The sequence below is a fragment of the Leptopilina boulardi genome, unplaced genomic scaffold (genome assembly GCF_019393585.1).
Source record: "Leptopilina boulardi isolate dan_hultmark-lab unplaced genomic scaffold, ZJU_Lbou_2.1 LbouV2_162, whole genome shotgun sequence".
Classification (NCBI taxonomy): domain Eukaryota; kingdom Metazoa; phylum Arthropoda; class Insecta; order Hymenoptera; family Figitidae; genus Leptopilina; species Leptopilina boulardi.
In genome coordinates, this window is record NW_026137710.1 from 1285935 (window position 1) to 1313512 (window position 27578).

General features: G+C 31.2%; 1 protein-coding gene across 2 annotated transcripts in view; it reads left to right on the forward strand.

Annotated features, from left to right (window-relative positions):
- The window catches only part of LOC127276994 (uncharacterized), a 183093-nt gene that overhangs the window by 61243 nt on the left and 94272 nt on the right, over positions 1-27578 (forward strand). The gene's annotated exons all lie outside the window — the stretch shown is intronic.

Below are 27578 nucleotides of genomic sequence, written 5' to 3' on the forward strand. Positions count from 1 at the left end.
GAGTTGGAACGTCGTTGGTTTGCATACATCGCGCCGCCGGTATCATCAAATTTGTGCTCTCTAGCGAAGCTTTCTTCCATTATTTTTCCCATCAATTTCTCGACGTTGGGGAGGGTGTCGTGCGATTTTATGGCAACACAGAAATTGTCATAACTGCTGGGTAAACTGTGCAATAACATTATGGTAAGTAGGTCACCGTTTATATCGACATTCATTTGTTGTAGGTTGTCCACCGTTGACATGAACCGCGATAAGTAGTCTTGCACGTCATCTCCCTCTCGCATTTTTTGCGACAGGAGTTGTTCCAGCAGTGTTGCTTTCCGAGTGGGTCCTTGAGATGCATGAATGGATTCCAACTTGGTCCACACGTCACGCGATGTTTCACAGTTTCGTATGTGTTTAAGCTGCGACGTGCTGATCGAGAGGATGAGATCCGATTTGGCGAGCTTATCTTCGAGGGTCCACTTCTCAAGTGCTGCCTGTGCTGCAGCGAGAGCCTCACCTTCGCCCGCGACTACCGGTTTGACCTTATCGCCCGAAACATGAGACCAAGTTCCACTTTTCGTAAGGAGGGCTTCGACTTGGATTTTCCAGGTCTCGTAATTGTCTTTAGAAAGGGGTTCTATGCGTATCGAGCTAGTCGGTTGAGCAATCGTAAAAGCACTTCACTATCACGTTTTACCTCAGACGTTTTCTTTCCGAATTTTGCTAATGGGGATGGTCGCGCGTGTTATCCGATTTCGCGACTATTTCCACTCACGGCAAAAAAAAAGGATTATTCGAGATTGTTTTTTATTTTTGAGGAATTTTGATAAGTGCATCTGATTTCACTTAATTCACGACCGGTCAGGTTTTGTGACGAAGCGTGTGTGTAAAAAAAATGGCGGATTTTGATTCGGACGCGTCTATCGAATTAAATTGAAAATATGAGTCAATACGGTACTCTGGGCCCATAACCTATTAGAGCAAGAGTGGATTGACGAATGATAAGACGATATATTCACTAATTGGACTTTTAATTAGACACAATTAAATATACACGTAAAATACTTGAGGAGTGAATTGAGACGCGTAAAAATATGACGAATCAAGAACGAACAGTAAAGAATTAAAACAGAGAGATAAAAATGTAAAAAGGGCGATTAATGCGCCGTCTAGTCAATGTCAAATGAAACACTTTTGAATTGGCGCGAATTGCAAATTCCAACACTAACTAATCCTTATAATTTTGTTTCTCTGTAACAATCATATCATTAATGCTTAGTTCTACATCAATGCTTAATAGATATTCTATAAAATCCAGATAATTTTTCTAAATTTTGAAATGTTTCTTCCCTATTTTCGTTACTTAAACGCATATTATTGTGATAACTCTGTCATTTGTGGGCTCACAAAATCCATCAATGAAAAGACCGCATTCTATTGCACCTTTAATAAAATCAAACGTTTTTTTACACAAAATCATTGTGTGTAGCAAAGTATATCCATTGACACATATGCCCAAATTACCACAAAAAGTTTGAAGCAGTGTTTGAATACAAGCTAAAGAAAGGTCACGTTTAATTGCAAAATAAATTCCTAATGTTATAAAGTTGTAATCGTCATCAATGTCGCCCCTAGCAGATGGGTTCAACGCGATTTGAACGGAATAGCGTTGAAACACCGTTGCGAACACAACGGTCACTAAAAATGTTATTTAAAAAATAAAATATGATAAAGTATTTATTGGTATTTGTAGAAAAAGTGTTCATGAGTAATTTAGGACCTTATTTGTATCAATTTAATACGAAATAAGTGAAATAAAAGATAAAATATGGAGCACTGTTATATCAGGGTTTTCTGTCAAATTTTTATATAATTCAATGAAAAGTGTTTTAGATATGATTTTTTAATAATAAAAAAGCAGTGAAAAAGTATTAATTTATTATTTTAAAGCATTTGAAAGGGTAATAAATAGTGAAAATTAATGTGTTTATTGTGTACTATTTGTGTGTATAGGACAACGTTTATCGACAGCAAGTTACAGGTTACATCGGTGAACGCTAGATGGCAGCACAGTAAACAATTAATAAGACTTTGACAAAAAAATATTTAACCCACTGAACGTCGATGATGCATCTAGACACACATAATAAAAAATGCTAAAGACTTATTGAATATTCTTAAAAAATGTTACTAGGGGGTTTTCGGGCTCGCTAATTACAAATTTGATAACACATTTCCAAAATTCAAAATACAAAATAAAATATAACAATATAGAAAAAAATTAAAACATAATCAAATTCTCCATCAGATTGCTACTCGGGGGTTTTTAGGTTCGCTGATTACGAATATAATAACAAATTTTGAAAATTCAAAATGTCGAAACAAAAAAAATTAATCTTGTTAAAACAAATTCTCTGGAAGTACGTTACTCGGAGGTGTTTTGGGTCGCTGATTACGAATATAATAACAGATTTCCAAAAGTCAAAATAGCGGATCTAAACAACTAAACAATAATCGAATTTGTTATTATATATTCGTAATCAGCGAACCCAAAAACCCCCGAGTAACAAGCTGATGGAGAATTTGATTATGTTTTAATTTTTTTCTATTCGTTATATTTTATTTGGTATTTTGAATTTTGGAAATCTGATATCAAATTTGAAAACCCCCTAGTAACATTTTTTAAGAATATTCAATAAGCCTTTAGCATTCTTTTTATTTGTGTCTAGATGCATCATCGACGTTCAGTGGGTTAAATATTTTTTTGTCAAAGTCTTATTAATTGTTTACTGTGCTGCCATCTAGCGTTCACAGATGTAACCTGTAACTTGCTGTCGATAAACGTTGTCCTATACACACAAATAGTACACAATAAACACATTAATTTTCACTATTTATTACCCTTTCAAATGCTTTAAAATAATAAATTAATACTTTTTCACTGCTTTTTTATTATTAAAAAATCATATCTAAAACACTTTTCATTGAATTATATAAAAATTTGACAGAAAACCCTGATATAACAGTGCTCCATATTTTATCTTTTATTTCACTTATTTCGTATTAAATTGATACAAATAAGGTCCTAAATTACTCATGAACACTTTTTCTACAAATACCAATAAATACTTTATCATATTTTATTTTTTAAATAACATTTTTAGTGACCGTTGTGTTCCCAACGGTGTTTCAACGCTATTCCGTTCAAATCGCGTTGAACCCATCCGCTAGGGCGCTGCTGTTTTCCATCAAGTAATTATTGATTACTTCTGGATCAAAAAATGTTGAAAATTGCACAACTTTCTCGACATGATCATCGCGAAAATCTTCGGGGTTCTTTATGCTCATCCTTGAAATCACTGAAAAGTACAAAAGAATAAAGAGAAAATCCTAACAGAATCCTGATATTTAGGATATCCTACGTACGGCTTAATAGAACTTAACAGTATCTCGAATATCCAGAGAATATTGCAAAATTATCGTGAGAACCTGATGATTCTTTTTACGTGATTTAAATTTTTCTAAATTGGACTAAAATTAGCTTTAAATATCAGTAGAAACTTTGTGAGAACCTTATGATCCAATTTTGACAATAACTGAGTTTAATTTTTCGGAAAAATGGACCAAATATCACCTGGACCAACAGAAGAAACTTCGTGACAGCCAGATAATTCATTTTTCATATGATTTTAATTTCTCAAAAAATTTTCAAAAATTGACCTGCATCATCAGCAGAAACTTTGTTACATCCTGATTATCCATTTTGGCCAAAAAGGTTTCTAGTATTTATCTTGAATGATTTGATAGATTTTCATTGGAATCATTCTACATAACATTCTATAGAATTTAAATAAAATAATTCTACAAATTTTTGACGTCAATTGTAAAAAATGTTCTAGGAAATTGAAACATTAATAGATAGTAGTTGAACTTTAACGTTTAATTCAATAAATTGTAAATATGCAATTTTATATTTGAAAATTTTCGAAATTTAAAACAATATTTTTACATGTACAGAAACTGAAAACTTTTCTTTTTTCAAAGAAAATTTTTGTTTTCTATACATGTTTGTAAAAAACTATTTTTTTTTATTTTTTGATTTATTTAATAAAAAATTGAAAAAAATTTTAATATTGGAAACATTTTATAGACATGTAAAACTTTTAATTTTTTTAAAATTTTATAGATCCTTTAAATTTGATTATAAATGTACTATTTTACTAGAATATTTGCTACAATTATTCATGTATTAATTTTGTAAAAGTATTCCATTAAAATTCTATAAAAATTTGTTGACTAGGAAAAATCAAAAAAAATTTTTTGCATTTTAAAAAACTATTATTTAATAATGCAAATCATTTCTTTTATTACACTATTAATTGAAATAGTAGACTTTAGTTTTAAAGAGACATTCAGATTTACACTTAAATTTTAATTTTAAACTTAAATTATCCTAAAAATAACTGCTCCCAAAAATTAGAATATAAGAGAAAAATGTTTAAAAAACAAAAATTAGAAAATGAATAAAATTCTAAAATATTTGTGTGTGTATATTGAAAAAAATTTTGCTAATCTTTTGGGGTTATAATTTATTGATAATTTCAATGAATGATTTAATAAATAATTTTCAAAATTAATTTTGTTATTGAAAACTTAAAAAAGTTAATGTGATAAAAATTTGTTTAATAAATATAAAAAACCATTTATATATTTACCTAGAATTTAAATGGTTCTATGTATAAAATTCTCAAACGTCTAACTTACGAAATAATAATTTGCAAAATTTGTATGTTTGACGCTTTTCCTTTGTTTTTTTACTAAACACATCTAACAGACATAAATATATGTAAATGTGTCTAAATGATATTTATAATTTTAATTTTTCTAACATATCACTTAAAGTTTTATTTTATATTTAATTTTTGAATTTATTAAAAGCTTTTATCAAGAGAAATTCTTCTGTTATAAGCTGATTTCTCGTTAACTTGAATTTTTTTGTATTAATAAATAATAAAATAGTTAAGATACTCTCAGAACATATATTACAATTATTTATTTTTTAAATAATATTCTTCAAGTAGATTAATTATGAATTAGTAATAAATTAGTCAAATTGTAAATATAATAGGGTCAACTGGGGTAAATCCGAACGCTTTTAGTAAGTTTCAACAATAACATAAGTTTTTTCTTTAAAAAAAAAATACTTCCGGTATTCTGGTGCATGAAGTTGTTACTTTACTTCCATAGAACAATTTTATGGGGTAGAAAAATTTTTTGATAAATTACAATCGCAGGAAACTTAGCGTTCGTATTTACCTCGATACTTTGCAACTTTCCTAAAATATGGGGGTAAATACGAACGCCACTGTATTTCAGAAAAATCTTAGGGAAAATAAATTTAAAGTATTGCAATTGTTAAACTTATATAAAAACTCAAAAAAAATACGATAATAAACCTATTATGTAATAATGCATCATATATAAATACAAAAATCAAACAGGTTAAAAATTAAAATGCATTACACAATTAAAACCTTCAATAACTTTATCAAATCATAACGGATTTTTGCAAAACTTGGTACAGAAAGTATTTTGGAGTGATTGAATGTAAATACAAAAATAAAAGTCAAATTTTTTAAATTCAAAATGGCGTACTTTCCTAAAACTTATTTTTAAAAATGATCAAATTTGCTAACCCTGAAACCCCCCGAGTAACAATTTTCGAGCGAATCCAATGAATTTTTTAATTCTCGTCCGCCATTTTGAATTTTGAAAAACTGACTTCACATTGGTAATTAGCGACCCCAAAAACCGTAGAATACCAAATTTTATTAAGATCCTGAAAAACTTTTTTCAACAAACCATTTGGCAAAAAAATTGAAACACTCCTTCGAGAGAACAGAGATTAAGTTTCTGCTTATTAATTACTAACGAGGATACGTATAGAAAGAAAAACTTTTTTCTATGTACTTTTATAATGTTAAAATAATAGTGTAATGAAATAAAAACAATTTTGTGTGGCTTTGAAGTAAAAAAAAATTATTAAAAATACCGTTCGGATTTACCCCAGTTTTCCAATTTTTTTGGGTAAATACGAACGGTCTGATATTATTAATAAAATTTTACAGAAGGCAAAAATCAAATATAGTTTCTGTTCTAGTATTCATAACAAACAATTATAAATAATAAAATGAATTTTTAGCTTCTTTTTCTTCAAATACGAGACAAAATACTGAAAGAGTGTCATCTTTGATTTTCAATCTTTTTTGCAATACTCGTTATCTTTGTTTATGCTGTTGCTAATTAACAAACAAAAAATGGGATAATACTTAGAATCTCTTCAAGAGGATCTGAGGTAAAAATTCTCATATCGAACTTATTTTTAAAAATTTTAATTAAGGGGGGAACACCAGTTGTAACTTTCGAAATATCGATTTTTTTTTTGGTGCATTTTCTTAAAGTATACATATTTAGAAATGTGTCTGTAAATTTCAAAGTTGATCCGGTGAAAAATAAATGAGATATACAGAACACTGCAGCGGCGCGTCCCGTGGCTTCATACAAGGTGGCCAGCCATACCTGACCCTAACGACAGATGGCCTTTTCCTATGATTTAGAAACGGCAACCACTGCGGAAGAGTTATTATATGGTCCAGGAATCGATGACTCTTTGTAACTTAGAAACAAAATTTCTTCTGAACAAAAAAAAGTAAGTTGAAACTTTTAATGCGTTTTTCTCAAAATGACATTTTCCAAGTCGGTGACCACGATTACTCGAATACCATTAAACCGATTTATTTAAAATTTAGTGTGCTTCATTTACACATATAAGTCTAGTTCGTGATCGAAGGATTTTTTTTTTAATCAAAACTTTTTTTTATATAGCTGAAAATCGACCGTATTTTTTTAACGAAAATCATACTTTTGACTTTGACAGGTCGCCATTTTGTCAAATTTTTTTTTTTTTTTAAATCCTTCGATCACGAACTAGATAATCTTATAATAAATGTAAATCAATTTCATTTTTGTATTTCAGACGAAGTATACTTGCAGAATGCTGGTCACCGCAATTCGCCTTTTTTCTTAAGACGCCACTTCAATGGCTCATATCTCCAAAAGTTTTTGTTAAAAAAATTTTTTTTTTCTTTTAAATTACAGCTTTTTACATGTACTTTTAACTAATAAATAGTATTCTTTAAAAAGATTCATTGTTCTTTTGGAAAATATTCTTGAAAAAAGCATTATTTTTTGAGTTACAACTGGTGTTCCCCCCTTAAGCTGAAATAATTAGCGTTCGGATTTACCCCCCGTTCGGATTTACCCCGACTGACCCTATTTTATTTTAATTTTGCTTCCTAGTGGAGGAAGCTTTGTAGTCCTTTCGTTTATAAAACTTTTCAAAGTAGCGGAAACAAATTTTTTTCTTTATAGAAACATGTTATATGAGATCCTGATCAATTGTCCGGATGTATGTATGTGTGTGTGTGGATCCCTTTTTTGTTTAGAAGATAACTTTAACAGGTTTTAATGGATTTAGATAAAATTTGGTAGGCTCATTTATCATATTAATATCTCAAATCTGACCAAAGGATTTTGAAAAATACTCAAAAAAAAAAATTTTATGGTCTTTATTCCAAAAATTTTTTTTAATCGAAAAAATTTTTAAATAGAAAAATTTAAGGTTATATATAATAAAATCGTATTCCTTGCGTTAAAACGAATCTATCGATATATATAAAGTATACATTTGAGGTAAATTTAAAGAATTAATGAAAGTTAAAAAATCAAAAATTCACATTTTGGCTATAAAATTTTGTGATTTTTTAAATTGAAGTTTATATATGAAATAATTGTATTCCTTACGTCAAGACGAATCGAACGATATATATAAAGTATACATTTGAGGTAAATTTAAAGAATTAATGAAAGTTAAAAAATCAAAAATTCACATCTTGGCAATAAAATTTTGCTTTCTCCACGAGGAAGCAAATTTTTTTGCTGATCGTAAAGAGAAGGCAAAATGTTCATGTAATGAACATCTAAATTTACAACTTGTTTCATATTTATTATTTATTTATATATATTGATTAATTTAATTAAAATATATTACATAATTACTTATTCTATAAAAACATGTCATCCAATATAATTTAAGGATAGAATAATTAATGCACATATTTAAGCAATGCCTCTTTCTTATGAGATATAAACTAAGGTGAAAAATCGCAAATGATTATTATTTAACGGGCCGTTTAAAGAAAGTGTCTTCTACTGAAATGCAATACATATTACATATTTTTAAAACAGAGCTTGTAAAATGGTTTGTGGATTCTAATAGAGTTATGACTGAATATAATTTATTGTTTTTATTGTGTCAACAAAACCTGCAAAATTTGCAATTCTCAGAAAAATTAAAAATATTTTAGAAAAGCGAAAAATATCAGAAAATACTGTCGTAATTAATAACTTCTTCTTCTCACTTTGTTTGAAATATTCTTTGTAAAAGGAGAATATTTTTAAAAATTGTTCCTTCTCCTTACTTCACTTCCATTTTGGCTTCAAAAAAATATTAAAATACTTAATTTTGCCTGCCAACCATAATTTTTCAACAATTTTTGCTGTAAATATTTATTTTATTTATTTTAAAATATTAATTAATAATAATATTTATTACCTGTTATGTAAAAATAGTTTTCTGTTGATAATTTCTGCTGCAATTTGTGTGAATGCATCAAGATAGTGCTGTTTACCTTTTGCATTTTTATAATTCACGCTTTTACGATCATACAAAAACGAATATTACGCAATCAATTCAACACTAATACAACCTATACCAGTTTCACTAAGTGAAATGAAAAAATGGATAAAACTTGAAATACAATTAAAATGGAATCAACAATGGCAACAACTTGACACAAAACTCCACTATATACGATCCAACATATTCGAAAAAACTCCGTCATCTTCAAATCGACAACTGGAATGCTGCATCACTAGACTACGAATTGGCCATGCTAATTTTAGTCATATTCATCTCATTACCAAGGAAGACCCTAGATTATGTACCAAATGTGGGAATGAACTAACCGTCTTTCATATCTTACAAGAATGCCCAGGCTACCAACCAGAGAGATCAAGAAACCTACAAAGAAAAAGTTTAAAATCAATTCTAAACAATTCAAACGAAACAAACCTTATTATTAACTTTTTAAAAGAAATAGCTATGTTCAAAAAAATTTAAACAATACTTAGACTATTGTATAAAGCTATATTTAACAATTATTGTATCATTGCGGTCGCTTAAGACCCTAGCTGTTCAACAGCGACCTTAAATAAATAAATAAAAAAAAAAAAAAAAACGAATATTTTTCCACTTCGTTTACTATCAACTTTAAAAGCTTTAAATCCATTATATTAATAGTTTTTGTACTGACAGACAAAAATCTTATTAACTAATTAAAATTCTCATAAATGACTGTCATTTATTTCTAAAATTAGTTCCTTGTTAGAGGAAAGAGGATTTATTCTTTCTATAATAATTATCAATTATTTGACGTTTAATAGATGAGTAGGTAGAAAATATCTAGTAACTGTATAAACTCTATTTTCGCATTTTCCAAATTAAACTTTCGATGATAAATAATAGTCTAAATAATATAAGTCATATGATTTTTAATTATGAAATACAATATTGTCAACATTTTAGTTTTTAGTATTTATCTAAAAAATACTTTTTTACACTGACAGTATTTTATTTTGAACAATGTCAATGTTAAATCATTTTTTATACACTAAGTCAAATAATATTTCAACTTTATTAAAAAATAAAATTTTGTTAAAATATTTAATAATTGAGGGTCTCAAAAGAGAAAAAGAAATATATTAACGTGTAGAGAATTACATAACTCACAAGTTCTTTTAATATTATTTTCCTTAATATTCAGCAGTTTTTGCAAAAAAAATTAAAAACTGCAAATTGTGATAACCTGAAATCAATAACATTTTGAAACATATATCACTGTATCTCCGTTTTTTATAAATAAAATTTTTTGTTCCTTCATACCTAAATAAATTTTGTGTTAAGGAAACCGTTGGTTTCAACAAAATTAAAAAAAATTTACTCGTTTATATTATTTTTTAATATAAAGTACATCATGTTTGGTTTTGGGCTTTTATTATTTCGTGAAGAAAAAAGTATGCAAGAAAGATTTACCTGAAAAACTTCAAGCGGTAAAGTTGTGTTCCTTATGATATGGAGAAGTTTTTTCTGAAGTTTCAGATCGTTCTGTTAAAAACTGTAAAAATTATAAACATTTTTATTCGAGCATTCGTTGCTTGGAAAGTAACCCTTTGAGTAAAAGCCGATAGAATTTCAATTAAATAATGAAATTAGCTTATAGTCAATCGATTATTATAACCTATTGAACATTTTCTTCACGAAATAATAAAAGCCCAAAACCAAACATGATGTATTTTATATTAAAAAATAATATAAACGAGTAAATTTTTTTTAATTTTGTTGAAACCAACGGTTTCCTTAATTCAAAATTTATTTAGGTATGAAGGAACAAAAAATTTTATTTATAAAAATTATTTCAGGTTATCACAATTTTGCAGTTTTTAATTTTTTTTGCAAAAACTGCTGAAAATTAAGGAAAATAATATTAAAAGAACTTGTGCGTTATGTAATTCTCTACACGTTAATATATTTCTTTTTCTCTTTTGAGATATTTTATTTTTCAGATAATTTTTACGTTATCTCGTTGTGGTGGGGGTTCAGTCCGAGCGCCTCGTCCGTTCTTGCATGCGCACCCTCAATTATTAAAAAATTTTACATTTCTGCTTTTTAACTGAGGAATTTAATTTAATATGCAGGTTTACAAATTTAAACCTTTTTTTTGACAATCGAATGCAACATTTTTTTCGATTAATATTGTTTTTTAAGTAAGAAAAACATATTTTGGATATTTTTTCTTCGTGCAGTTTTGCTGAATCTAAAAAAACATTTTCGAGGTGTGACCTCACTTAAATGCACCTGTAGAAAAATCATCTAGTCGTAATGTAATAAATAATATACCAATGGAAAGGAAATTAAATTTCTTTCAAACCGACGGTCGTAGAATAAAATCCAATGAAAATTTAGACTTATCCCAGATAACAAAATGCCTGCATAATAGCAGGCCGTGTGCCGGACCTCAGTCCGATTGATCGGACTAACGTGCCGGCACATAAGCAGCGCAATGTACGCGCCATTGCTGGCGATATCGCCCGCCCGCGGTCCGATCCATTAAAGTACAGAAAATGTTTTTTACTAAAATAAAAATTGAAACTGCGTCTATGTAGATACGTTTAATGATTATTTAAACAATTTCAGTAAAAAAATTACACGTGCTGATTAACATTTTGAAAATGTGTTCTGGTAATTTTTTTTATCAGATAATCAACCATCTCATTGATTAAATAGCTAAAAAAAGAGTGTTCAAAAATATTTCGTTAGTAAAAAATGAGCTGTTTTCGGAATTTAATCACGGATATGCATATATTTAATTCAGTATGATTATTTACAATACTTATCTTAAAGTTAAATTATCTCACGCACACAAGGGGAATCGAAACCGCGACCGAACGCAAACTAAACCTAATGCCTAACCAACTGATCTATCAACGCACTTGCTTTTATTTACAAGAATTCTGTCCTAAAAATGAACTATAAAATACTTTTATTTAAAATTATTGTTTTTCAAAATTTCATTTATTCAAATATTCTTCTTAGAATTAATTATTTTTATTATAAATAGATCAAACATTTTGAATATTATTATATAGATTGTAATAATTTTCAAGATATTCTATGATTATTTTTTGTGTTATTAAGAATATTCGTATAATCGCATGATTGTTAAATGCAATATATATTATATTCATTAAAATAATAAATTTTTCACTAATGATTAATTATATTTACGAATTCATCAAACTTAAGTAGCAAACAAGTTACAAAAGAAATTCTAAAATTATTCTTGTAAATTATATCGATGGCCCCTAAATGAAAACACATTTTTCGCGAGTGCAGATAGAAAACACACTATTAAATAAAACAAATAGAAAACATCTTATTCAAAATGACAGTTGTTTGAAGGCTATGTTACAATTTTAATTAATGGTTACTTTTAAAGTATGAATGATACATTAAAATTTAAATTAATTTAAACGTTTATATTGTGTCAAACTAACGTTGTATCCTTAAATTACTTTATTTAGACATTTGATATTGGCTTAAAATAAAAACATAGCAAAAGTTAAGAAAATTAGGATACAAAATTTTCAGATGAGTTTTCTATTTTTTTTCGTAAATAAGGGTGTTTTTTGTTTGCTCTCGCGAATAACGTGTTTTCATTTAGGAGCCATCGATATAAATTCTCAATGTAACATTAATAATTAAATCTATCTTTATTTTATTAATTCATTAATTTATTTCTTTGTTAAAGTAAGACAAAATAAATATTTCGAAGTCAAACTTATTACCTTTATTAAAAGTTTTCATAGTTTTTTTAAATTTATTCCATCCAATTTTCAATTTATTATTCAATTAATTCAATTCGTTTCATGAATTTTTATTTGTTTAATATTTAGTACAATTTTTAAAAAACTTTTCAGTTAATCGTTTAATTTTTTTAAGGATTTTCTTTTTTTCCCACACATCACATTATATTTCATAAACATTTCATGAATATTTCATTGAAAGATTTGAAATATTTCAATGCAAGGTTCATGAAATGTTGATGAAAACAGGAAAATGTCCGCCTATAAGAAATATTGCCGTGAAATTTTGCTGAAATATTACACATTAAGACTCCTGCAATATTACAAATGAAGACTCTGCAATATTCAGAAAATATTTCAAAGAAAGTTAGAAACTTTTTTAAAATACGAAATCAATCGTTATTTTCTAACATGTTCAACACCTTAGGATCCTTAGCATCATTTAAGTTGGAATTTTTCTATAATATTTTAATGAAATATTTCAGCAAAATTATACGGTAATATTACTTATAGGCGGACATTTCCCTAATTTCAGCAATATTTCAAGGACTTTACATTGGAATATTTTAAAATTTCAATGAAATATTTCAGAAATATTTAGAAAATATCATGTGCTGTGTGTGTTTATACGTTATTTTCTCATTTTGTTGTTAAGTTCCTTTATAATTTTTTATCATTCTTTGCTCATTTAATAAATTTTATAGTTTTTCATAATTTTTTCATTTCTTAGAAATGTTGTCCCTTCTCTAAACTGAATAACTTTTTCCTTATATTTTTTTTTAATAGATTCTAGTCAGTTTTTTTTGCATTTTTTCCTGTATTTTTACAAATTTCCCAATCGTTCCTATATTTCAATAGTTTTTCGTTCTGTTATAACATTTTCTTTAATTTTTTAAAAATATTTCTGTAAATCATTTCAATTTTTTTTAATTTTCAGATTCTTTTTATATTCGTTTATAAATTCTTCTATTTTCTTACAACATTTTATTTTATACAATTTTTAACATTTCATAATTTTTTTAAAATTTAAAGCTGTTTAGTTTTTGTTTTGGGAATTTTTAAATATTTTAAGCTTTTTTTGTTCTTTAAAGCTTTGTTCTTACATTTTTTAAACTCCTCCATTTTATGAATAATCTCCTTAACTTTCTTATATTTTAAGAATTTTCTTTTCTTAACATTTCTATAGTGTGTTTTACAAAACTTAAGTTATTAGGATTTTTATACTTATTAAACTGCTTAATTTATTAAAAATTTGTTGGCTTATATTTTTCTCATCTTTTTGATAATTTACTTTACTTTTTAAATTTTTTATTCATGATTTTTTAGATATTTTAAAAAGTATTCTACATTTTTAAAAATTTGTGAATTATTTTTTAATAAATCTTGTTATTTTCTCTTATCCCTAGATTTATTCTTTTATTTATATTTTTATATATTTTGAACCATAAAAAAAATTATTGCAAACTTGTTTTGCTTATCACTCCAAAAAAATAAAATATCAATAAAAATTAATTTATTTATAAATTATTTAATTTTATTAGTGAAAGTAATACTTTTTTTATTTATAATGAAGATTCAAAAACAGAAATTTAAACAAGCCTATTGGCAGATATATCCTGGACAAAAGATCCGGATAATATGTCAGGAATATTACGAGCACGATGCTGGCACAGTCGGTCTTGTCATAAAGTAGGTGGCACAAAAGGTGCGTTACAGCAGGGACACGGTCCGCCGCTCGTTGTGCCTGTAACGTGCCAGACTCGTTTGTTATCTGATTATAGTTGATCAAAATTTAAATTTCATGCAAATTTGATGATTTTAAGAAACTTGTCTAACTTCTGCTAATTTTTTCTAATCCAAACAAAAAAAGTTAATGTTTTAAATTTTTTATCAATAGTCTATTTAATTATGAAAATTTTGAGCCCAAGTAGAGCACAATCGGATAAAAAATAAAAATTCTACACTGCATTTAATGAACAAAACCATTTTTTCATTTTAAGTAACCTCTCAAGTAATTTCGATCTAAATCTCTTTTGTATTAAAAAATTCATTTCTTTTATAAAAATTTAAATATTTTTGATTATCAGGAGGGGCTGTTCACTGAAAATCCAATTGAACAATATTTGAGAATTCATTAAAGATTTTTAAGGATTGCTAGTCATTTTTGTAATTCCTATTTTGAAATTAAGGGAAATAGTGCTTTCATTTTATTTGAAGTAATTACTTGCAAGAGTAAGATTGCAAGAAAAATAGATTAATTGTATAATTCGCCGCCGAATTCGCTCGTATGTCTCCGTAACCATTCGTGACTCGCAACAATTCTTACTGCATGATTTAGAATTTTACTGGAATCGACGAGATTCGTTTGGATTCGCATAGTATTCGACAAATTCGAACGTCCTTTTCAATAATCGTCGGTAATCTCTAATTAAAATACAATATAGTCAGAATCAAGAAATTTACATTTTCTTATGTTAATTGATGAATATTCGGAAGATACCTAATATATTCTCTACCTTACAAATCGGGTATTCGAGAGTGAACAGCCCCTCGGATTATCATGTAATTTTGTGGTCCACAAATTTATTTTACTTTGTAAAAAAATGTTTTGTGCAATAAATCAATACCAATTTCATAACACACGCACACAAAAAAAGTTGTCTGTTTCTTGAACTAGACATACTATTCCTATAGTATTTTGGCACGCTGAAAACGAATATGAAGTCAGAATTGCTCCAACACCCTCTGATTTTTTTTTAAATTGAAAAACGACCTTTAACCGGACAAATTCAAACTTAGGGGATAAAAAAATAAATAACAGATTTTTAATAAAAATTATATATTTAATTCTTCCATATGTATATATATTGTATTATTTTAAATCAATTTTTGGAAGACAGGTGAATGAAACACATTCACATATGTAATGACAACGTTTCGGAGGCACAGTTCGCCACCATCCTCAGGTCACTTTATTATAATCTAAACAAATTCAATACATACGGAATAAACCAAAAAATTCAAAAAAAATTCATTTTTCTTTTTAAAAAATAATATCTACCTATTTAAAAGAAATTGCACCAACATTTCATCAAAGGAGTAAAATATTAAAAAAAAAATTGTAAATGTTTAAATTATAAATCACGAACATGATTATTGTGAGTGATTAGTCAAACTGAGTCTAACGGTGACAATTTTCACATTATATACAGAATAATGGGTCAATGAACCTTCATAGAAATATTAGGAATATAATCATTGTTTCAATTTGCTAAGTAAAGGAAAATAAGTATTGCTAAGGAATTGTACATCTTCTTTCTTATTAATAGTAAATTCGTTGCTTTTAATATGGATCATTTCTGAAATCAATCTTTTTCTATAAGAAAATTCGTAATCTATAATTTTTCCATCCTCGAAATTGAAAGAAGGATTATAATCAGCTTGATGTTTGTTTACAACAGAATCGGAATTTTTATTATTTTTATGTTCATTAATTCTTTTTTTAAAGTCCGTTTAGACTCACCTATATAAGTAGCAGGGCAATTATTACAATTGAACTTATACACAATACTCATTCTATCCCATTTTTTTGTCAAGTCTTTACCATTGGAATAGTTAAAACATTGTACATGGTTTAACTATTCCAATGGTTCACTTAGCAAATTGAAACAATGATTATATTCATAATATTTCTTTGAAGTTTGAATTTGTATGATTAAGTGTGGGTTTTTTCGTTTTAAAAAAATTTGAGGGTGCTGGATCAGTTCTGATTTTATTTTTGTGTTAGTGGTGCAAAAATACGTTGGTGTAAGGTTCTGTTTAATAAAAAATCTGTTATTTAATTTTTTTATCTCCTAAGTTTGCATTTGACGATTAAGGGTGTGTTTTTTCCGATTTAAAAAAATCAGAGGGTGATGGAGTAATTCTGACTTCATATTATAGACTAATATACTATAAAAATGGTATGTCTAGTTCAAGAAACAGACAACTTTTTTTGTGTGCCTGTGTAATTACCATTGTTTCAGTTCCCGGAACATATTATTTTATGAAATTGAATAAAAATGAAGCATCCTCATCAGTTATTTCGTCAAATTATTTTAAAAAAATTAATAATAAATTAATAATTAATAAATTAATATCTATTAAAAGTAGTTAGTCATTTCTGTCTCTACGAAAATTATATATAATATATATATATATGTTAAATTATGTTATAAAATATATCTATTAAGAATTTTTAAGACCTTATTTATTTATTTGCTACATTTCTAGGTGTCTTAGGCACTAAAACTTTGTAATCTTGCCTCCTGCATTTTTTTTATAGAATTTGTTATTTTTATCAAATAATCCAAGAAATTTTAGCAGCTTTACTGACAAACATTTATCTATTTGGAAATCTATATCCTAAAACAATTGAAAACACTTTATTCTTTCAAACAAAATAGGTTGAAAGTTTTAACATTTTTCCATTTTATTTTCATTGTAAGTGGGATAATTTTCATCACTTCTGTTTACCTTTTAGAAAAATTAGAGTACTTAATTTTTTTTGTCGTAAGAATCTGAAAATCTATGAAAAAATTTTATATGGAGCTATGCAATTTTATAGAAATATATTTAAAATCTATAACCGTAGAATTTTTTAGTTTTGAAATTACAGCAGAAATTATTAATTTTTCCGTTACCAAGGAAACAATGTAAACAGTTTTTTCTTTATCATGTTTAGAATTTGCACATTATAATAATTGTTAAAGTGATCAAGAAAGATTAAATTGTTTATTAAGCAATTAAATTAATTATCTTTCAAAATGGAAGAACGACACCGGTTTGCAAATTTATCTGGTAAATATAATTTTTTTATTTTCTGCAGTTACTAATAAATCAAAAATATGCACATACGTATTACCAAACAGTGTGAAAACTGATTTGAGCATAAGTTTTTTTTCTGAAATTTTTGAAATCTTATACATATATGTGCGATTCCACCTGAAATTTACATATGACATTTTGTGTAAACCAATGTAGACCTAATTTCGATGAATCTAAAAGTATTGAAATTGGGAATTTTTGACAAGAGAAAAAAAAGTTGTAGATTTTTATTAACTTTCAAAATTTTTATATTAAAAATAACGATTTTTTATAAACATTTTAATTTTTTTTAACTTCGGGCCCGATTTTTTAAATTTTTGTATACCTGAAAATACTAAGAATATTTTTCAAACAGTTTTAGAGTGGGTCTGATGATCCTTTTTGTTTAAATAATTTGTTTAAAAAAATTTTTTTTGTATTTTTTTCAGAATAAAAAGTTTACAAAGAACGAAGAAAACTAAATTTATCTAAATTTAAAATGTCATAGGTAAATTTCACGTGAAATTTACCATATCTATTAATTATTATAAAAATGTTTGCTTATTCAATACTAAATTATTTTAATTTCAAAAATCAATTTAATTCTGTTGATTGTGTACCCTGGCGGATTGGGTAAACCGAGTTGTAACCGAATTGGGTTACGATTCGGTTCCTTGTAAAATATTGTCGTTAGCGACTAAATATGTTGTAAATAACTATTAGGAATGGTTAATAGACATTTAGAGTGCTTATTTATGCAATAATAAGAATAAATTAAAATATAATTACTTCATAATAAGTGTTTTAAGTGTACAGTGCATACAGTTGTTGAGTTACCATATATGAGGCAAAATTCCTGAAATGTCCGAACAAAAAATTAAAAGTTCTCGAATTTAATCCATACTTTTCTAAAATGTTGTTATTGTTGGTGAAAGTCTAAAAATCAATTATTAATGAATTTAATAAAATAGTTTTTGAATTACGTTTTTAATTTTTGACTTTTGAAAAAAAAAATTTTTTTCAATGTACAATATTTATAAGTAGAATGCATAAAAGTTAACATATATATAATGATTTTTAAAGCTTTTTTGACGAGCTACACGCTGTAAATAAATTTTTTTTTTTAAATAACATTTGACCTTGAAATTTAAGGTCAAAATGTTAATTTACGTTTATCTCAAAATCGGATTTTTTAAAATTCTGCATCCAACGAGCCCTATATGAAGTATTTTGGATAAGTAGATTGTTAATAAACAATTAGTTAACATTGCAATTGTTTATTAACAATCTACTTATCCAAAATACTTCATATAGGGCTCGTTGGATGCGGAATTAGCTTAACTTTCAATTTGTTAGTTTAGATTTACGATAACTTTATTTGTTTGTAAGATATTTCATTTTTTATTGTTATTTAACTAAAATTGAACAAAAATACTTCATATAGGGCTTTTGGATGCTTGTTGTTAGTAAAAAATAAAATATTTTACAAACAAATAAAGTTATGGTAATTCTGAACTTACCAATTATAAGTTAAGGTAATTCCGCATCCAACAAGCCCTATATGAAGTATTTTGGATAAGTAGATTGTTAATAAACAATTGCAATGTAAACTAATTGTTTATTAACAATCTACTTATCCAAAATACTTCATATAGGGCTCGTTGGATGCGGAATTACGTTAAGTTTTAATTGCTAACTTAAGAATTACGGTAACTTTATTCGTTTGTAAAATATTTCATTTGTTATAAACATTAATTAATTAATTAATTAATATCTCAAAAACTTTAAAAGATCCCACTCTGAAAATTACATGTTTTGTATGGAAATTAGTCAAGCTTTCCATTGAGATAGTTAAAAATAATTTTAAAAAATCCGATTTTGAGATAAACGTAAATTAACATTTTGACCTTGTATTTCAAGGTCAAATGTTATTTAAAAAAAAAATTTATTAACAGCGTGTAGCCCGTCAAAAAAGCTTTAAAAATCATTATATATATGTTAACTTTTATGCATTCTACTTATAAATATTGTACATTAAAAAAATTTTTTTTTTTCAAAAGTCAAAAATTAAAAACGTTGTAATTCAAAAACTATTTTATTAAATTCAATAATAATTCATTTTTAGACTTTCACCAACAATAACAACATTTTAGAAAAGTATGGATTAAATTCAAGAACTTTTAATTTTTTGTTCGGACATTTGTGACAAACCCTAGTCGCGAGGTTTTATTATTAAACTTTAAAAAAAATCGAAAGATGATTTATGCGTGGGTACGCCTCGTACTGGGTGCACATGGGAACGAGATTTCCACTCTTACCTGCATTGCCTTGATTGCGTTGATGACACTGGTTACGTGCATAAGCGAGGTCCAACAATGAATGAACAACAAGCAGAAGGGATAAACAAAAAGACTCACCAGTGTCGAGTTTATTCCAATGTTTCCACAATTTCCAAAGTTTTGATAAAATATTATTCTGGTGATTAATAAAGAAATAAGCGCTGATTTTATCAAAACACACTTAATTTATTACTTTATAACAATGTTATTAATATGAAATACAAAGTACGCGTAATAATCGCGCGAGTTGCGTATAGCGTTATAGTTCGCTCTCATCTAATTATTTCCTCCGGCAAAATCAGAAACGTGCTTTTGTCGGCTGCTAGAAAATCGAGCGCCACCTACGTTTTTACGCGCGCAATCTTATTTGATTTGAATAATATTATTATATGAGAATAATAATAAAACCACCGACAATAACAATTGTAAACCAAAATAATTAAAAACGATCTTGTTCGTTACAATTCCCCCCTTCTAAATTGTTGTTATCGGTTGTTTTTCAATAATAAACATTCCTTCATTTTACTTTCTTACGTCTAGTTGATTATCCCTCTCAAAGGAGTGAATCTGCTTGCTATTAGCTTGCCTCTTTGGCATCATTTATTCTAAGTGAAATTCAATATTGAAAAGGAACTTTTTATCTCATTTAGTTTTAAAAGAATATAATATGTAAAAATTATTGGATCTCGCATATGCTCTCTATGATATGGTAATTATGAATGAACGAATAACAGTTAAGAATTTAATTATCATTCTTCGTTTATTAACTACATTAATCAGTCTCATTTAGATGAGGTAGTTGCGCTGCGTCGATAGACCAATTACAAACGTGTTATTTAATGTACTATAATATATTACGAGGTTTATTCTTAACATTTGGAATAATGCGATAACCTCAGTCTTTGATGGCGTATTACCGCGTATGTGAAACACAAACAAAAATATAATACTATTGGCGCACAACGGCGCAATGAAATAACTAAAAATATAATAATGTTAATACGCGACGGCGCATTTATAGTAACCAAAAAAAGAAAACAATGTATTATATATAACGCGCAACGGCGCGAGAGGAAAGAAATTATTTATTTATTTAGAAAAAAAGAAAACACACAGATCAATGCGCAACGGCGCAATTAACAACTTTTAGTTGTTTGGACATTGAGACGCACTATTCTTGCGGGGTATGGGTCGATTCCTGATTGTGGACGGCCGGATTTTCGTCACCATCGTTAATCGGTTCCTCCTTGTCCTCATTAAGGGCTTTGTGGAGAGCGTAGTCAGCCGGGTAACAATAGTTTGTCTCGAACTCAGATGCGTTTGATTCAGTTGCGCGTTGTAATCCTCCAACCACTTGGGGGTTTGTGGAGGAATTGATCGTGTCCTGCTACTTCCAGGTGGGCCTATTGCTTTTTTGGCAGTGGATGACGAAGATTGCTGCTCAAGGCGCAAGGCAAGGGTATGGCGCACTTGTAGATTGTCGGCCATCATTCTTCTACGGCACTCAATGCAGTTCGGATCTGGAGCGTTGAGTGGTCCCCAGCATCTCTTGCATCTGAGGTGCTCTGGTATCCCAGGTGGTCCATTTACGAAATGAGGCCAAGGACATTCGCTTGTCGAAAAATCGGGATGTGCGCACTTTTGGCAGAAGTTACCAGAATAGGGCTTCGTGCACGACCTGTAACTATGGCCTGGAGTCCCGCAGTTCAGGCATCCTTGTTCAGCCCTTGGGCGTAGTTGCGGTTCACGTAATTCTGCTACTGCGCGATAAACATCTGACAAAGTTTCTCGGAATAGATCTTTGTATCGTTTGGCCAGCTTTGCATCGTAGGCCGCGTAATCGTAATCCTCTTGTAGCGCTTCATATTTGTCTTGGAGCTTTTCTCCTTTCGTTTGTAATTTGTCCACTTGTTGTTTGCAGTGACGCAATTCTTCTTTGGTTTTGGCCAATTGGTCTGTCAACGACGACTTTTCATTGGTGACCGTCAGCAATGAATCGTACAATTTCTCTACCTGTCTAAAACTTGGTTCTGTTGACGAAGATAGGGATTGGGTGGAGCCCATGCGTAGTGAATGCGTGGTCACGCGTTCTTCCCTCAACTGAGCAGGCATGGCGTTACGCGACTTGATGAGGCTCTCCACATCGGCCTTGGCGAGGATAGTCAAACCGGATGGTTTGATTCCAGCATTGATATCGATGTTGGCGTCGAAGAGGTCATCTATGCTGGACGTAAGATACGTCAGTGTTGCGCTTGGTAAACCCTCGTTGGGTGTTGAAGTACTGCCTTCGGAACTGCTCATGATGATATCTAACCTAAAACGATTTTACAGGATATTTCGCTATCTGAGATTTTTCCTAGCCATTTTTAAATCATTTACGTGATATTTACCAAGCTTCTTTCCATGCGTATCACTAATAATAACAACCATAGGAGATACCTTTTCGGTAATTGTAGCCGGTCCTTTGTAACGTGGCGCTAGTTTGGAACTATAACCACGCGCGGCATTTGATAAAGTGTTATTGGGGTAAAACACATAATCTCCAATCTCGAAAGGGATAACATTTTTACGGTTTTTATTATAAGTTTTACTCTGTCTCTTAACAGCCTTAATCATTAAGTTTTCGACTTTAGCGCGAAGAGTATCGATACGCTTTATACGCTCCAGCCAATTTTCAGCGGTCCCATCGGTCATCGCTATGACATCGATGTCATGAGGTTGTTTACCGGTACGTCTTGGTTCACGAGCAAAGTTTAAAAAGGCCGGGGTTACGCCTAACGAAGAATGGACAGTGGTATTATACGCGAATTGTATTTCTTCGAGTAACGTGTCCCAGTCGCGCTGGTCTTCTCCAAGGAGACTGGCTATCATCATTTTTAAGTTTCGATTAACGCGCTCTACAGGATTGGACTGTGGGTGATATACCGGAGTTGTTCGTTGTTCCGAGCCGATTTCCATTATAAATTTTGAAATGGTACGGTTTACGAACTCTGTTCCGTTATCCGTGATAAACGCTCTGGGAGTTCCCCATTTATTAATCAAGGTGTTCAATGATTTGACAATTTTTGGACCGTCGGCTTTCGATAATGTAAAGCATTCGATATAGTGCGTATAAGTGTCCTCGCATACTAAGACGTAACATTTTCCTGATTTGGAACGCGGTAATGGTCCTATAATATCTAGCGATACCGTATCCCAGGGTTCGATGAATTTGCGCGGAAACATTAAACCTTGTGGAGGGGAATTGTCAGGTTTGCACCTGAGACAAATCTCACACTCGTTAATGTACCGCTTAATATCTTCGCGCATTCCGGGCCAATAATAGTGATTAAAAATTGACAAGTACGTCTTTTGAATTCCCTGATGCGCTGATTGGGAGGAATCGTGATATTTCGTAATTGTTGGTAGAATTTCATTTTCTTTCAAAACCTTTTTCCACGCGTTATTGTCGCCTATGGTTTCTTTCAGTTGATTTGGTTTGTAATAGTAAAGTTCGGAATTATCATCGAGCTTATATCTTTCGTAACGCGTGGGAGCCCGCTGTACTCGATTTACTAACTCGTCGTACCAGGATTGGCTACGGGTGTGACTTAGCTGTGATAGGGGCGTGTCTTCCGAGACACTCTCGTAGAGGCGCGATAGAGTGTCAGCGGCCTCGTTCGTTGTACCTTTACGGTGTTCAATTTTCACTTGGTTTGCTGACAACTCTAATGCCCATCGCGCAAGTCTGCCACGCGGGTCTTTTATGCCTTGCAGCCATATCAAGCTGGAGTGATCAGTCATGACTGTGAACTCGGTAGCTTCGAGAAAGCACCGAAGTTTCTTGACTGCAAAGATTACGGCTAAGCATTCCTTTTCGGTGGTAGTGTAATTTAACTCGGCACCTCGCAAAGGTCTGCTTAAGCACGTAATGAGATATTCCTTATCTCCATCTTTTTGCGTCAAGACAGCGCCGATTCCAGTATCGCTCGCATCCGTGTATAAAAAGAATGGCAATTTAGGTCGCGGCGCGTTTAAGGTTAAGGCATCTTTCAATAATTTTTTAACATCCTGAAATGCAGTTTCATGTTCACCTGTTCAAGACCAAGGCACTTTAGGGCTCGCTAATTTGTTAAGCGGCCCTTGTACTCGCGCAATATTACGCAAATGTCGATGGTACCAGTTCACTGAACCATTGAACTGGCGCAACTCTTTGCGATTACGAGGACTTGAACGTTCAAGGATCGGTTCAATGCGCTTGGGATTGGGCTTGAGTCCATCTTTATCAAGGATAAAACCGAGATATTCAACGGATGGTTTAGCGAAATGAGATTTATCTCGATTTATCGATAAACCAGCTTCCTGTAAGATATTGAAGATGATATCTAAAAGCAGGATGTGCTCCTCAAAGGTCTTGGAAATGACAATCCAATCATCGAAATACGCATGTACTTGATCGATATAGCACTCAGGTAAATTGTTCTTACGAACATGTTCGATAAATTTATCTTTTAATCCATCAGTCAAGGCTTGGAAGGTGGCCGGCGCATTTGTAAGGCCAAATGGCATCCGGACCCACTCGAATTGGCCACGCCCGGGTATAACGAAGGCGGTATATTCGCGCGACTTCGGGTCTATCGGGATGTGGTGGTACGCATCTGTCAAGTCTATTGTACTGATAACATGAGCTTCTGATAAGGCGTCGAGAATAGTATCCATGCGCGGTAATGGATACGCTGATTTTTTTGTGTTTTTATTTAGCTTTCTATAATCCATGCATACTCGCGGCCTACCATCCTTGCGGTAAGTTAAAACTACTGGGCTCGCGAAACGGCCATTGCTTTTTACTATGAACTCTTTCTCCAAATATTTATCGACCTGATCGTTAATAATTTTACTTGCTTCTGCGCTTCGCCGATAGGGTTTTAGTTTAAATGGAGTTGGATCTATCAGCTCAATGACATGGGTAGTCAAATTTGTGACACCGGTACCAGTTGCAAAGCCTGATAGTTTCCTATCAATGAATTCGTCAAGAATTTTTCTTTGCTCAGGTGAAAGGTCAATTAACTGTGTACAGTTTAGGGAGTGATGCGCATTATAGGCGCGACTCAAAGGGCGTTGGATACTTGATCCTTCCATGGACCAATAACCTTTGTTGGCGTCTATAATGACTTTCCAACTGGTTATAAAGTCCATGCCTAAAATTATGGGCGTGGTTAGTCCGTCTAGGACTGTGAACCAGAAATCGCCATGACAGTCGTTGATCCCAAAGTCAAATTTGATGGTGTAACGAGGCGCGGCCACATGATCGCGTTGCGCGAGTTGTACGCCGGCGCGTGTTATCGCATCATAGACAGGATTGTCAATCGCGAATTGTTTGATTTCATCGAATAATTCGCCAGACATGAAAGTCCTGTCACTACCAGTGTCTATAAGGCCTGCATATTCTCTATTTCCTATTTTAACCGAAGTAATAATGGAATTCTTTTCTTGCGACGGTAAGGGCGATGCGGGCCCTTTGCGTACTATGCGCTTGAGTTTCCCAGCTAGTGCCAATAAGCCAATGGCTGGTTTCCTCGAGGGCGTTGACAGGAGCGAGGATATGCTTTGTCCTACCGATCGCGAGTCGGTGGAGGGAAGCTCCTCGCTAGAGTCTGTGTACTCCGTCTCAGATTCGGAATAGAGTGCTTCGTCATACTCACTTTCTGAGTCACTAGTGTAATTCCCACTGGCATGCGCTTGATTATGCGCTAATGCATTTTGGGGAATGCACGTTGACTCATTTGCGGAGTGACTGCAACTCGGAATGGCATGAATATCGACTAGTTTGGTATTGTTGATGTTTGAAAAATTATTTATCGGTATTTTATTTTCTGGAGGTTTGCCAGGGAGATTTAATCTCTCCTGGCATCCTTCTCGTTTTTTGCCGGGTATGAGTTGGATACATTGTGTCCGCAAGGGGGAAACTCACGGTTGTAGTTGGGCCAGTGCTGCGTTTGTGGGTGCGAAGGCGCATGCGCGTCTGGAAAAGTTGGCGGCGCGTGGGCATTGCACTGGCAGTCTGGTTGACAATGTTGTGCGAAATTGGGATTTTGCTGGTGATAATTATAGTTGTGATGATAACCACGACCACGATTATTCCAACCATTTCCACAATTTCTACCGCGGTTGTTGTATTGCTTTCCGCCACGATTACCGTCCTTGCTATCATTTTTATGTGGCTTAGTATCGCTATCCCGGTTTTTGCGCGTAGACGATCTGCGTCTCTCCCCCCCCTTCTGCGATCGAGTAGAGCGAGAGGAGCTGGAAGACTCCGAAGAAGATCGGCGGCGCGAATTTTTAGACCGAGAAGAGGATGTTGATTTCTTACTCCTCTTTTCGGTGTTAGATTTGGATTGACCGACTGGTAAATTCATATCCGTTAATTTTTGTTGTAATTTATTTATTTGGTGATTATAAATTTCTGCTTTATTTAAATTTATTTGTGGATTTGCTTTTGCCTGCTTTTTGTCATTTTTCGGTTGTTTCGGAGGATTTTCATTTTTTTGATCCGCTTGTGGCGCGGTTTCCGAGTTTTCATCAGCTTGAAGCGATGAATTTTCGATCGCGTTGAGCTGATTTTTCCCGCGCGTATTACGGTTTTTCTTTTGAAGATCGCGAATTTTGTTAGTTGATTGCATTGTCGCGACTTTTTCCTCGTATTTTCGCACTTTTTCTATTAAACCGTCATAATCCGTGAAGCTATCGCGGTCAAAGTGGACAAGTAGTTCGGAAAGAAGAGCCGAATATATTTTGTCAAGTTGACTTGTTTCCGGTATTTTTGTTTGGAGTTTATTGTAAAGCGCTGCCATCCGGACGATAAACTCGATTCCCGATTCATTTTCGGATTGTATAGCGTGCTGAATTTTGTTAGTGATCTTTTGATCATCGTTAGAATCGCCAAATGATTTTCGAAATTTGGCCGCAAATTCAGCCCATGTGTGCCAGGTAGTGCGGAATGATGTGAACCATGTGTAGGCAGTATCCGACAATACCTGGGACATTGTTGCTAGAGCATCGTCGGGGTTGATGGCGCTCGCATTCAATTTACGCTCGAATTCATCAATAAAATCATGCGCGTCTAATTTGCCTGGAAATTTTAATTCCCAAGATTTTACGATCTTGTGCAAATTTGTGACGTTATTGATTTGATTTCTGGGAGCCGGAAGGGGTGGCGCGATAGGGGGCGGTTGTTGGACCGTTGAATTATGGTTTTGGAAATTTGAAAAAGTCGAATTATGCCCTAAGTACGTGGGGTTTGAATTAAAAAGTACTTTTGATGGTGGGGGTCCTGGCGCGGAAGGGGTATTGTAGTTCAGTGGAGGAAAAAGATAATTAGGTTCTATTCCTATGTTACTGGTGACTGGGTTACCCAAAGTCGACGTAGTGACTGTGGTTGTGGTTAGGGTGGGGGGATGACAAGTGGGGGGCGGTATATGTTCCCCTACGGTGTCGAAGGCCCACCGAGAATCGTGCCAAGTCGATTGTGCTTGTCTCGTTTGCTGTTCCGAGACTTTGTGCGCAAGCGCCTCTATTGCTTTATTCGTTTCACTGCGAAGGGCATTTATCATTTCTTGATTATTTCTTTGAATCGATTCTAATTCTTTGGAATTTTGTTTTTTAAATGAAATAAATTCGCGGCGCGATTCTGAAAATAATTCACGTGTCTGACGGCGCGATTCTACGAGATGTTCAGAGAACATTGTTTGTATGTCATTTTTAAATTTGTTCATTTCAGATTGAAAATGATAAAGAGCTTTATTAGCTTGTGACTTAGTGATTGGGGTTTTTTTTGTTTTTCGCGTATGTCGCGATGGTATTTTAATTTTTATTTTAGTTCCGGACGTG